The sequence below is a fragment of the Pieris rapae genome, chromosome 23 (assembly GCF_905147795.1).
Source record: "Pieris rapae chromosome 23, ilPieRapa1.1, whole genome shotgun sequence".
In the NCBI taxonomy this organism is placed as follows: Eukaryota; Metazoa; Arthropoda; class Insecta; order Lepidoptera; family Pieridae; genus Pieris; species Pieris rapae.
Window position 1 is genome coordinate 1,390,059 of NC_059531.1, and position 12,287 is coordinate 1,402,345.

At 33.4% G+C, this 12,287-nt stretch overlaps 1 protein-coding gene across 1 annotated transcript in view; it reads right to left on the minus strand.

The window, feature by feature from the left end:
* Positions 1–8,470, minus strand: part of LOC111000945 (zinc finger protein MSN2) — a 72,029-nt gene extending 63,559 nt beyond the window's left edge. The window contains exon 1 of the mRNA XM_045633506.1: positions 8,274–8,470. The gene's annotated coding sequence lies outside the window, so the exon portion shown is untranslated. The remainder of the gene's footprint in view (positions 1–8,273) is intronic.
* Between the last annotated feature and the right edge of the window lie 3,817 nt (positions 8,471–12,287).

Here is a 12,287-nt window from a genome sequence, read left to right on the forward strand (position 1 = left end):
AATTTACATTTAAATTTACTGAGTGACTTCGGATTTTTTTTTTAAATTAATATTTTAATTGATAATATAAGTACTAATATATATTATATATTTTTTTTAAAGAACAGGAGGCAAATGGGCAGGAGGCTTACCTGATTTTAAGTGATACCGCCTACTATTGGTTATTAATTAATTCTTATATAAGTACTAACTTTATTGATATTTCAACAAAGTAATAATATAGGAATTGATTGTAATACTATCTAGTAAGACTCATACTGTGTGGAAATTATATGTGAAATAGCTTTTAAGACAAATTTGCACGCCAATATGTGGCAGAAATGGCACAATGGCATGCAAATAAATTATTATTATTAATAAAAAATACTTCAGTCGCTTCCACACAGTTGTGCAACGATGGACGTTTGTGATTTGAATAGTATTTTTTATTTTTGTCGTAGACTCATCGCCTATTCTATAAAACAGTCCATACAATATTTAAGTACGTGCGAGTGTTAAATGCACACAAAGACATTGGTGGTCGGATTCGAGACTGATTTAAAACTCATAAAATTGTTGGCATTGAGAGTGTCCATGGGCGACGGTATCACTTAACATCAGGTGAGCCTCCTGCCCGTTTGCCCCCTGTTCTATAAAAAAACAAATGAAAACGCTTTCTATTAATATCAGGGGTGTAGACAAATGAGTTTCATGATTCGATTTCCTTCAACCTTTCAACATAGGGCAAAGTTTCACGATGCGAGCGTGAACAATGTGGGTTACGCCCAACCACACCCTCTAATACCATCTTTAGACGCTGTGAATAAACTAAGACTATGTCTAACGTTTTCTACAGCTAATACCTGTTTATGTCGCGTCTTTTAAATTTCTCGTCTCTATATCAGTGGTCCCTCGACGTCCACCGTTCCACGACTGCTTTTTTCAAGGCAGTTTCTTCCGCGCACACACGCATAATATGTATTTCCAATTCGAATAGCGATTCTTCAAAAACGCGTACTATTTTCTTACTTTTATTGGGTCAGTCGAACCGATGAAGATGGATGGATGGAGACCGATGAGCTGATCTCAAAGAATCGGTCTAGCTATTCAAAGGGGGAACGCTGCCCATATCATCGGAACTTTGTCCTTCAAGTACTACGATCCTACTAGCAATGTGTCTATGGATGGTATCCTGCTTTTGCCATCTTACATTAAAAAATATCGATTCTTGTCATAACTTGAACAGAATGTATTACTTAAGAGCACGACTAACTCAGACAGACTGCTATAATATTTAATAGTATATATTTTAAATGTCAATAAAAAAAATATAAATTCCTTATTCAATCTTTTCCACATGACTGCACTCACGTTTATTAATATGGAAGTAATAAAATATATATTATTTATCGGCGCGTGCGTCACCATTGTCAGAAGACATTTACAGCTTAATGGGGTTTTTAAGGTTTCATATTTATTTCCTATACGATATTTTATAATTTAATGTCCTAGTCCCCATCAGGGGTTATCCTAGATGGGGCAGAGGGCATCCATACTGACTCTTCAGAGCATTCTCGAGTCTCATATTTCACCTTGCTGCAACTCTTTCCAGGTCTTTGCCTCAACTGTATACCAGGTTGGCTTGTGACGATTCCAATCAAGCGCCAATGAGCCAATCTCTTTGGAGTGTAAGGCCTATACATTTGCACTTGCGTTGCTTGATCTGCTGAAAGTTTCTCCTTAGAGATCTTCTCGGGCCAATAGATACCCAGAATACGGGCGAAAACGAACGATGAAGAGTTGACGGTGGTACGAGATGATATTATTATTATTATAGATATAGGATATTTTAGCATTTATATTATAAAAACAATTCGTAAGCCGCCCGACAAGACACGACCCGGCCGCCCACTGCGTCAACAATTTCTCCGTATAAAAGACTTCAACGCGTCGATATTTACGGTTTAAGATATTTATTTAAGCAAACTCACCACATCATAATACATATACAGTATCAGTTACAAAAAAATATAATATATATTGAATGAAATTACTAGAAAATTATCGGATTGATTAGCCCCATATCAAATATATCAAGCCCTGGATAAGACTTTATTTTTTGATAATCGCGAAAAATTCGAATGAGAGGTGCCTGAACTTTTAGGTTGGTTTTCGTAGACGGAATTTGGATAATTCTGCTGATTGCGAAAACATTACTTGTAGTACATTAGATAGTATACATTTAATTTTTTTTTCATGCGTAATAAAGCAGAAACATGGGTCTTCGATGGGGCCTAAGGGATAAGATGACTAATTGGATATTTTAGGCTTTTACTGTGAATTTAGTAACCGTTAGCTCTTATGTAGAGTTGGATTGCGGACTCTGGCGAATCAACAGAAATTCTCGAAGCTGTGAGAGCTTCTTTGGACATTTAGAAGAAGCTAGCCTGGCTTAATTAGCCATGTTTTTACTCACAATACAACAAATTCTAATTGCGGAAATTGTATCTGGTACAGAGCCAAGATTGTTTTGCAGCGTTTTAATTATTTTTTGGTATAAAAACTTTCAATTAGTCCTAGGAGAAACTCTTCCTGTATATATCAATAAACGAGATAACCTTCGTATGTTGTTGTTATATGTTTTTTTTTATCTTGAAGTAATTAAATTATTTATAATAATGAACCCAAAGTTGTTGTTAATATAAATGTTATTCAACATCATAAAAATATTATTTTTTCCAGTCAATTTTTTTTATATTGACTCTGCACAAAGCCTTGAACATCTAGCCTAATTTAATACTAATAAATAATTATAATCTAATTTAGTGTCAATTAACTTACAGTCTCTATTAGGAAGACGCTGTTCTTGTGTATTTTTTATACTTACCACTGTTTAACACTTAAGACTAACTGGCATTAACACAATTAAATTGGTTTAGTTCTTTCCAACCATCTCACGAGGCCCGTTGTCAAGTTACTAACGCCAAAATCCAATAACCTATCTCAATCTATTTTTGACCATCTGAGGCAGAAATCTTAGTCCTCATATAAGTGTGCCAATAACCAATCGACGGATTGTAATAGCCATCTGGCAATACAAGCTATCCATGGTAGGTCAGATCGGTGTCTGTGGAGAGACCTTTGTATGAAAATGACAGTTCAACTGTGCCAATATTCTATCTTAAGATTTTAACTTACTCCAGTTTTTAAAATAATTAAAAAGCTATTTGATATGTTTTAAACATAGACATGTATATTTTAATATTATTTGTACGATTTTATTTACTTTATTTGGTTTATATTGATTATCAAATAAGAGTGTAAAGAGCGAAGTGATTGCATTCTATCCGTCGCCAAAAATGGATTGTCTTCGTAGGGTTTGGTTATTGGGATGCAGATAGGAGTTTGATCGACTGTCATGGTCTGACAATTTACAATCTCAGATTGTTTTCTATCTGAGATTGTGGATGAATTATTGGGTTCGGGCGTAAGTTTACACTTTGAAATAATAAAAAAACCCAGCTAAAACTCTTTAAACCTGGGCCTAAAGTAGTAGGCTTTAGTATCTGTTGCACGATACACTTTTAAATTAATCAGTGCCTACAGGCTGTAGACTTTTAAAAACGTATTGTTTTGTTTGTAATCTGTGTTCACAGTTTTTTTAGCGCAAATAAATGACTCATTGTAGGAATTAAAACTGACGAAAACAAAGAATCGTGTTAAGTCATGTGTTAATAATAAACGAAAGCTTAATTTATTCGTTATTATAATTTTATTTATTTATAAGTAACAGCTTATACTTATACATATTATAATACAAAATACTAAGACAATACATAAAGTCAATAGATAGAGAGATTAGAAGGTGTTTATAGAATAGGTGCAGTGTGAACATGTGGTTTAGCTTTCAACTCTGAAACCTTAGGAAGCGTTTCTACATTTTTTTTTATAGAACAGAGGGCAAACGCCAATGCCAGAGGGCTCACGAGTGCGTTGCCGGCACTTGCTTAATCATTAAAAATAAACTTAAATTACCAAAAATACTAAAGGCAACATAAATTTCTTTAAAATCCTTATTAGTGTTAATACACACAAACTTTACAATAGAGAAAAAACATTTATATTGAAACACATATTAAACATGTGTCAGGCACAGTCTGTATATAAAAAATAATTATAGAAATGATTTTAGAATTGGATTTTGTAATAATAATTCAGTTCAAATGTCAAATAGATTCTTTGTATAATAAGTTAATCAAATTAGCAGTTAAACGCAACTCATTACAAAAACACTAAAAAATTAAGATCTTTAGAAGTAACTATAAACGTTTGGCGTAAGAGGCTTAAAATAACGAATTTCGAAAGATTGCCATAATATCATTTTTGGGTCACACAAATGACACAGATAATATTCTGTTTTAATACACATTAAAAAGATAAGTGTTTTTAAATTAATATTTTAATATTCATCCTTCGTACTTAAAGATTCGAGCACAAATACCGCTTTGATTTTGGTTATGTGTCAGCGGTTGAAATGATGATTCGCACGACTCGACCATTTTTTTTTTAATTATCCCTGCAATTTTTTGTGAAAGAATATTTTAAGTTTCCTCTTACAGGATATTAATATTGTCATCCCCAATTCATTCCTAATGTTTAAAATCAGGTGAATTTTCCAAATTCCGTCTGCAAAAACCAATTATAACGGATTAATTTACTTTACAACAATTTAACCAACTTCTTAATTATTATATAATTTAACCACTGGAAGAAACTAGCGTTCAAGATACAGGCTAGGCCTAGTTTAAATAGAAGTATATTATATATAAGGTTAACTACAGCGAATATTGTATATAGAGTGTAATGTTTGTTTTGAGTTAAATAAAGTATATTTTTTTATAAAAGAATGAATTTGTCAATTCACAGCCTCCTACAACTCTTCGCTCAGTGTCTAACCAACGGCTCTTTGACTTATAGCACGCAATGGTCTCGATAACTTTGAGATCCTTGTTACCGGAAGGTTCAAGACTGAATCCTCTAATTGCTTGCCTAACAAAGGTGATAAAGCCGAAGACAGCGGGAGTTGGATAATAGCAATACAAACTTGAGTGATAAAGAACGCAACAAAAGTATCACAAAGTTGTCGTAATCTTTATGTGATTTTTATGTTCATGTCGCAGCTTAATTAGCCATTCACTTAACAACCTAGCCGTTTAACTAACTGCCTGAGAGATGTTCAGCCAGTTGACTGAACAGCTAGACAAATGACTTAGATCGATGACCTTTCATTACTTGCCTTGTTGATTGTTGTTGTGCGAGTTTATTAAATGCTGTAACAAACGCAACAGCTGAATATCTATCAGACCACTAGATAAACGACGCTGTTTAGTTAAACGACTAGGCTTTTAATTGAACGGTTTAGTAAGTTAGTTGGCTGAGACAAGACATATATATAGTAATAGTGTATCCCTTAAGCTCCTCCGATATTATAATTTTTTACATATTGCAACTATTAATTCATGAATTATATATCGCGCGAGACGGAAACACCTATGTATATATAGGAATATAAATATTGAGTTATTTCGCAATCCCACCTTATAAATTATATATGTACAACAAAATCAATTAAAAATATAGCCAACGATGAAATAATTATACAAAGAGTTTCAATATTTAAGACAGGAAAACAACAATATAATTATTAAATATATTTAATGAAATTTCTTAACTTTAAATGTGTATAAGTTTCAAGAAGAGTCGTGGAAACTATAGATATTGTAATGATTATTATATGTTACTATTAACATTTAAATATTTACGAAAGAAAAAAAATCAATAACAATGTTTAAATACGTAATATTACGAAATTTCATAACTTTAAATATGTATATGAAGGAACTGAGCACATTTTGGTGCGAATTCGCTAGTTTGAGACAGGCCTAATTGTATACTTGACAGCGTGCACACACTCGCTCACACACAAACACACATGCATAGATTAAGTTTATAGCTATTCTTTTTAGAATTTGTATAGATAAGGGAAGTAGCAAGTCAACTCCAACACAAGTGTTAACTACTTACGGGGGTTGTCTCATACTCATTGATGTAAAAATTTGAGAAACAATTAAAAAAAATTTTGAGGAATTAAAAAAAAATGGCGAACAAATAAAAAAAATTTTTTTTTATTTTTTTTTATTAATATATCCCACAAAAGTGGAGATAAAGAAATAAAAAAATATGATTTCATAGAGATATAAATCGTTTAGTCAACAGTCTTCTGTCTGTTGTCGCATTAGACCATCGAAGCTATAACTTAATCAATTACATTTAATTTGCCTTTCTTCGAAGATAATTACGAATTACTCATTTAATGTTACGTGTTTCCATATTAATATTTAATTATCTGAACATGGATAATAATTACTTTGTACAGTGTATAATATTAACTGTATTTCCTACTTTCAATGAATAAAATCATGTCCTAGGTCAGTACTAGTCTTGTAATTCCAGCCATTTTGGAGTGCTAGAGACGATAACAATAGAGATCTTACGCCCGAACCCTATAATTAATCCACAATCTCAGATTGAAAACTATCTGAGATCAGACGGTGACAGTCGATCGATCGATCTGCATCCCAATAACCAAACCCTACAAAGATAATCCATTTTTGGCGACGGATAGAATGGAATGTCTTCGCTCTCGTATTTGACAATCTATATAAACCAAATAAGGTAAATAAAACCGTACAAATAATATTAAAATACACATTTCTATGTTTCAAACATATAAAATAGCTTTTTGTTTTTTCAAAACTGGTGTAAGTTATCATCTTAAGATATTGGCACATTTGAACTGTAATTTTCATACAAAGGTCTATCCCTATACCTATACATATACATATACATATACCGATCCGACCTACCATGGACAGCTTGAATCGACAGATATTACAATTCGTCGATTGGTTGGACACTTTTATCAATATTTGGATTAAGATGTGGTGGTCAAAATCCGATTAAGATAGGTTTTTGGGTTTGGGCGTTAGATATTTGAACGTTCCTGTGAGATCCTACTTGTAGAGACGTTAGCACCGTCTTAACTTCGGAAGATCAAAATCTGGCAAGGCAGAACAGGCGGAAAATAATATATGGCTAAAATATAAGAGACTTTTCACCGACGTTGATTTCGTTCCCCAAGAAGAGACTCATGGACCGTGGGATTCAAGTGCACAGTTAATAAACCATTTCAGTTGGCACCTGGTAGATAGTACAGACATCAGAGCTGGTGTTTCAACGAATAATTATCGCAATACAGAGAGAAAATGCCATTAATATACACACAAACACTTTTTAAGTATATTATAGTTTTCTAATTATTATTATCGCTATATTATGTACAAGTGATGTATATAAAGGTATTTTTATCTCTCTTGGCGTATTGAAACCTATTTAGCGTCCGTTTCACAATGTCCGGATAAGTTCCAAATAAGCTATTTATTACTTATTGGTAGGATAAACAGTATTTTTGCGTTTCACGACTGTCAGATAGCGCTATTCGTCATGAAATGCGAAGTATCTCATTCGGAGCTATGCAACACATAAATTATCTTTCGAATAATTTATGTGTTGCATAGCTATTTGGTACTTTATCCATACATTGTGAAACTGGCCCTTAATGTCTATAAAGAAACGCCTAAAGGATTTTATTATTGATTATTACGTGGTATAGTTCTCTAATAGTCGCGGCGGATACAGTCTATGACTTAGAGACAGACCATAGACAATAGTTGGCAATTCTTATTGGTATGCTTTTAGTAGCAAATACATATCTAAAGCACTGCCTTGAAGGCTTCAACCAGTTTTAGGTCATAATTTGTCGACGTGGTAAACAATGCCGTCTATGACAGCGTGGGTGTAAATATTTAAGTCAATCGATAATAGATCGAATACTTCGGCTTTATGAATCCGGAAAAGCTTAAAATAAAGCTGTATATAAGCTATATATATCAAATTGTCTGGTAAATGGCGTTAAATGTCAAATCCGTACCTGCCTTACGCGAAACGCGTTGTGAGTATAGCAATTAATATTTAATGAAGTGGAAATAACTAGTTCACTAAGATTTACCAATCACCAAATATATGTAGAGTCGAATTAAAAAAAAATACCTTATCTCGAGTGAAATCGTAAATTTCAAAGCTTTATTAACTTTCCAATGCTTAATTCGAATATAATGTCAGCATAGACCAATCAAAGATAGATTAAAATGTTTATTAAAATAGAAAACACATACCGTGTTAGAGATGATCCAAAAACAAAACACACATGAATAATAAACGAGCACTTTGTCTATCTATAGTCCATACATGTGACACAAGTGTATTAGTCCTGTGGCGGAGGCCGGTGCTTCTAAGGGCCGGCAACGCGCGGGTGACTGGCGTCCATCCGCACAATGCGCCTTGCAACGGTAAACTGGCTGCCTCGCGCGTCAACCTCTCCCCCTACCTCCCTCCTAACAAATATTACCGTACGCTACTTCTGTTGGTAACTTTTATTATACTTTTATTAGTGTTGGTGGTTTGCGGGTGTGTGTGTGAGGTACCTATGCGTGCTTTGATCTTACGATTCGGTATGCACATTGCTCCGAGGCTGTATTTTACTTGTATAATATCTAGTCAATAATTTAAGGTTTGCAACACACGCTCCGCTACAACTGGGTCAGTTATCTGTCTAGGTATCTTCACCAAAACGCCACGTACTAATGTTTGGTGCCTAGTTTCTTTGTTCGTTACGATTGCAACCTTCGAATACTTGGGTAACTCAAATTAGATCACGTAATTTCTGATCAAGAACTGATCAGTAGTCTGATAAGTTTTTGACAGCCAAGGCTATTCAAAATGTTAGCCACACGTTAGTATATAATATATATATTCCTTAAATAAATAATAATAACATATTTATTAAAGAACACGATTTTACTTACTTAATGTCCTATAACTCCTAGATGGAGCAGATGGTGTCCACAATGAGTCTTCAACGCGTTCCAGCCTCGTATTTCATCTCGCTCCAAGTTTTTCCGGCTGTCTTTGCCTCATCTGCAACAGTTTTTCCAGCTATGCCTGGGACGGCGACGGTTCTGCTTACTTTGCTGGTTCTAATCGAGCGCTACTGGAATATGATAGAATGGATATACTCCGATGGGATCCCAGACGATTTGTATTATATTATTCATTTATTGACAACAAAGCCACACTGTTCAAAGGCTTCAACCTTGGTGCCTGAAGGGGCCCCATATAAAATACCATAGAAGGACTTTATTCCTTTAAATTTTAGTCCTTAAAGTTATTTATTTATTTATATATTTAGTACTCCTACAGCTAACATAAATTATATATAATTACAAAGAAATATACAGAGAATATAGCCAAAGATGGAAAAAAAAGATAACAACAAAAAGATTTATAAAAGGGAACAAACAAACAAAAATTATTTAATACATTTGACTAATTGTGATTTAATTTATTTAACTAAGACTAAATTAGTTGTGCTGTGTGAAGATGTAAAAGTGTGGGTATGTACGTGATGGATTATTATTGTGTTAGTTACAATATCGTTCTAAATATTATATATAATTAACGTTTACTAAAAGCTCAACATAACCTAAAAACGACTACTATTTATACTTTAAGCTACATAGTAATAATAAAATAAGTTAAGAAATGGTTTGCAGTGTTTAATCGCTGTATCTCTTTACACTCATATTTGATAATCAATATAAATCAAATAAAAAAAATAAAACCGTACAATTAATATTAAAATAAGTAAGTTAGTATGTGTAAGTTAAAATCTTGAGATAGGATATTGGCACAGTTGTACTGTCATTTTTATTCAAAGTTCTATCCACAAACACCGATCCGACCTATCCTATCCTGTTATTGGGTTTGGGTGTAAGGCAATTTCTATACGACGTCTACCGTCACCATACGAGGTAGAGTTCAACGCGTACATCGACAGTCCATTGGCGTAAAACGAACATCAGGTGAGCCTCCTGCCCCTTTTGCCCCCTGTTCTTAAAAAAAATCAAACACTCACGACACTTTTATATATATTAACTAGCTGACCTGGCAAACGTCGTTTTGCCATGTATATCATTTATAATAAAAAAAAGGGGTTGATCGTAGAGGGGTGAAAATTAGCGGTTATATGTATTTACTAATGCTGTATCATAGAAAAATTAAAAATTATTTTTTTTTAATCTAAAATTGAAAAAAAAATTTAGGGGTGGATTACACTTAACATTTAGGGGGATGAAAAATAGATGTGGTCCGATTCTCAGACCTACCCAATATGCACACAAAATTTCATGAGAATCGGGAAAACCGTTTCGGAGGAGTTTAACCACAAACACCGCGACACGAGATTTTTATATATAAGATTATTTTACAGCAGTGGTGGCCTAATGGCTTCAGGTGCGACTGCTATCTCTGAGGTCGTAGGTTCGATCCGCGTGCACTTTCTATGTGCGCATTTGACAGTCGCTCAAACGGTGAAGGAAAACATCAGTGTATCCGGAGGCTGATTACCTACTTGCCTATTAGCAAGACGTTTTTTTTTATATAGAAAAGGGGGCAAACGGGCAGGAGGCTCACCTGATGTTAAGTGATACCGCCGCCCATGGACACTCTCTATGCTAGAGGGCTCGTGAGTGTGTTGCCGGCCTTTTAAGAATTTGTACGCTCTTTTCTTGAATGATCTAAAACATACCGAAATCTGAGGCAGAGTCCTAAAATGGTTGTAGTGCAATTTTTTATTATCTATTTAAAATAAAGCTTATAGAAGCTAGTGGTACAAGAAAAGTATATTAAAGCATTTATTACGAATAATTAACTTAATTAAAAATCAAGAAAATTTATTTCCAACACACAAATATACAGTTGGCTTCAGAGCTGGTGCTATCTACAGCGAAAGGAAAGAGGGAGAGAGAGTAGAAATACAGGAGGAAATGCCAGCGTTCAAGGTACTGCCACAGGGACCGAAGTTTTTGAAGATAAACTTCTTTTGGCGCGATGGAGAAAAATGATGAGAGTGAATTTTTACGATGCGCGCACACCTAAATTCGACATCGTAAAGTTAGGTCTAGGTGGCTTGGAAATCGACAACTATGTTCAAGTTGTATGTTCTAGTATTTTTATATTTAGAACACGTGTTTCGTAGCAGTACAATTAAACAGTGTAAATAAATAAATATTATTTTGGTGTTTTCAAATCAATTTCATATAAGACGGTGATAGTATTTACTAATAATTTATTTATTTAAACAAAATCTTTTTGATTAATTTTAATATTTAGCATTAATCACTATTGCATTTAAGTTTTTTTCCATACGCCAAGGACGTATAACTTCGGACGGTGGAGTTGAGTAGTTTATATATCCATTTTGAAAGATCGATACACGATTTAAATAACGCTCGATAGAAAAATTACTAACATTCAAAATTTTGACACTTTGAATTCAATTCAATATTCATATAGAAATTTATTTTGAAATTTCCTAGTTAAATTTTATCGCAAGCCAAGTGAAACTGAAATTCATTTCAGAAAAATTGTCAAAATTACAATAATTAAATGTTTTACTTTATTTTTTTTTATATAGACAAATGGGCAGGAAGATCACCTGATGTTAAGTGAGCCCATGGACACTCTCAATGCCAGAGGGCTCGCAAGTGCGTTGCCGACCTTTTAAGAATTAAAATTAATTACATAACTAATTGTTACTACGGGCCGGCGCCCCTCAGTGCTCCAGCTCTCCTGACACTGACATAATAATTAGTTCTGGGATAGGGCCTTAAGTACTAATATCATTCAATCAATCAAATCAATCAAAAATCATTTATTCATATCGGTAACATAATGTACACTTATGAACGTCAAAAAAAAAGAAGAAGAAAAAGAAAGAAGAAGAATATTCTATATTATTATATTCAAACGTGTATAACTCTTTTCTAACATATTTTATGAGTGTCTGATTGTCCACCTGTAACATGTTTGATGTTTGGGAGAAAAATAAATATAAAACTATTACTAGCTATCAAACTATTGCATCAGCTTGCCAGAAATTACACACTGCTATAATACTTTCAAGGGTAGATTAGAGTTTCAAAGACAAGGATTTAATGTAGAGTTTTTATGCCATATTGACAACAATTATAAATATTTGAAATGTTTTTTTTTATAATGACTATCAATTTTTATATGACTGATTTTTCTTTTTTTAAAATCAACCCATCCTGCATGGAAGAGTTTTTAAA